The sequence below is a fragment of the Octopus sinensis genome, unplaced genomic scaffold (assembly GCF_006345805.1).
Source record: "Octopus sinensis unplaced genomic scaffold, ASM634580v1 Contig09317, whole genome shotgun sequence".
Taxonomy (NCBI): domain Eukaryota; kingdom Metazoa; phylum Mollusca; class Cephalopoda; order Octopoda; family Octopodidae; genus Octopus; species Octopus sinensis.
The window spans coordinates 1-2,751 of record NW_021831788.1 but is presented as its reverse complement, the minus strand read 5'-3'; the positions used below and the strand labels follow the sequence as shown (position 1 = coordinate 2,751).

The 2,751-nt window shown below is 43.7% G+C and overlaps 1 pseudogene; it reads right to left on the bottom strand.

Moving 5' to 3' along the window:
- Positions 1–373: 373 nt before the first annotated feature.
- LOC115228078 lies at positions 374–2,598 on the bottom strand (annotated as a pseudogene).
- Between the last annotated feature and the right edge of the window lie 153 nt (positions 2,599–2,751).

Below are 2,751 nucleotides of genomic sequence, written 5' to 3'. Positions count from 1 at the left end.
TCAACGCAGAGTACTTTTTTTTTTTTTTTTTTTTTTTTTTTTTTTTTTTTTTTTTTTTTTTTTTTGCAGCCAGAAAACAGATCTCGTCTCCATATGGCATACCAATATTAGTTACAAAAAAAGAAAAAGAAAGATAAAAAGCAAACTATTTCGAAGCAGGGAAGGATCCTGTCAACTATTAACCACAAGACTTGGTCAAAGCTTCACTACAAAAGTCTCAAAAAGAAAGTGCAAATTGTAAAGCCTTGTTTGTTACAAAACATACTCAACAGAAAAAAATATGGATCTATCTATAAATGTATCCATTACTCAACCTCTCAAAGTTAATCTACCATTTCCTTAGAAGGAGAGGGGCCAGATTTTTGTGTGAGAATTACCACCTGTTATTGGGTGGTTTGACTTTGTAAATCCGAACTATCCAATTAGATGTCGTGAACGCCTCTTCCAAGTATTCAAGTTTCACATCTTTATTACCTATTTCAACCCCCCTTGCTCGATCATACCCAGGAGGCTTGCCATATTCTGTTGTCAGCTCCCCAAACCGATAGTAAGACAGCTTGTACATTAGACAGTTCAACATCTTTGGAGCTGCCCTTTGTCGACACGATACTCGCCATTGACAAGGTAATCAGGTTCCTTGATGACAGGAAAAACTCCACCTCCAATTCTCACCATCCACAAAAATTTGTAATATCATCAGAAGAATAACCAGTAACACCTCCAAATACAACTAGAACATAATCCACATCCAGTGATCTCATTATTTCGTATGCTTCGTCTTCATAAGATGACATGCCCGTCCAACAGTAGCAATGTGTGTATTGTTCCAGGTGTTGTTGTCTACAATCACAGTTCTGTTTCCCATGGCAGTGATCTGGTACCCATAATCCCACCAAGACATCACCTTAGCATCTGGAGGAGTATTCTGCCGAAGCCAGAAGTATGCTTCGCGGTAATCATCAAAAATGACCCTGTTACCATGTGCACCCCTTGCAGCTAAGACAATTGAGGGAGATGAATATGCCTCTGAAGTGACCCAAGTGCAGTGGGTAGCATATCTACTGAGCAAGTAGAAAGCACCAAGAAGCAGTGCAATAGCACTGTTTCTCTGGAAAGGCAGAGATTGATCAAGCGAAGCCTTAGAAGAAGCCTTGCACTAGAAGTTCCCTTGCCAGCACCAGAATGAGCAACCTTGCTCTTTGCCCTGACCAACTGAGTTAAATTCTTTATAGTGGCAGAGACTGCAATAGCACTTATAAGGCATACTGCAGGTGTAGCAACGAGAATTAATCGAACCATAACCCCAGCAAAATACATGCTCGTGAGACCATACATTACTATGAATATTGTGGCATCTGACAACTTCTTGAAGCAAAAATACAAACCCGCTGGGAAAAGGAAAAGCAAAATATGGAAATCAAACATGAAAGATGACCATGCTGTTGGCTGATGCTCAGAGACAGATGCAATAATAGGGATGTGATCTTTGGCATAAGTTGGATCCAGTAGAGAGTAAAATCGACCAGTCCATGGAGAGATATACCCAGATGCTGTGCCGACTCCCAGAGCAACTGCACCCACACCTACTGCAAAGGTCACAGTGATCCTCAGAAAGGCTTGGAACAGTTTTGGATCATTCAAAAGGTGCTTGACCCAATCCAAGAAGTAAAACACCTGCATCAAGAAAAACACGCCCATTGCAGCCATATGCTCTCCAGACTGCACATGCTGAAAACCCACAAAGCGAATTTGCATAGCCAGCAACATTCCAAGCACATACATACAATTATAGGCAATATACAACCTCATGGAATACCTCCCAGTGATCAAGAGAACCAATACATAGAGCGGAATGAGATTAATTATGAAAACATAACCGCCCCAGGCCGAAACCATATAGAAGTATCCAAATGCAGAGGCCAGAGCCCAAGCAGGGAGCCGGTATTGACGGCCTTAACAAAAAGATAGAAAGTCAACAACAAAGCGAAAATGGCAACGCCCTCATTATCATAAGAGCCAGCAACGGACCTGGAGATGTAACAGGGCAAATGGCGATGAGTGCGGCGGCGACGAGGCCAGCACCAGAGTCCCATAGCTCTTTCCCAAACAAGTAAGCGACGATAGTGGTGTTGGAAGCGAAAAAAGGGGCAGTCAAGACACAACCTCGCGGATATGGACGGAGAATCGGAGGAACTTGATAGCCCAGTAGATTAGAGCGGCAGTGACCATGAGACCCGGGTAGAGAGTGCCGCCGATGATGCGACCTAGAGGGTACCAGCTCTCGGAATCGAACCAGTTCCAGAACTCGTAAAAGCCCTTCTCGGTCAGGAACAGAGTGGTCCTGTAATTGAAGTAGGGATCGAACTCGTGGATCATGCTCTCGTAGCGGAGGACGCTGAAGAGGCGACTGATGAAGGCGAGGACGTAGACGAGGCCGAGGATTGTGACTCGAATCAGGAGAGCCTGCTGCTTCGTCTTCAGCTTCAGGGATTTCAGAGACAAGGAGGAGGAGAAGAAGCTGGTGTTATTCGATGACAGATCTGACTTCAACCCGCATTGGGACGACGATTTCACGCCGCCCTCCACCTTCCCCTGCATCTCTTTTTCGGATCTTCTTATCGACTACTGATTAACAAAACGATGATTACCACTTTCCTTCGATGTTATGTTAGATTTGCAGTGGATTTTCCATGAAAAAAAGTTTTCTTGAGAAAATTGAACAAATCCTTGTGCACTGCTACCGAGAGAAAA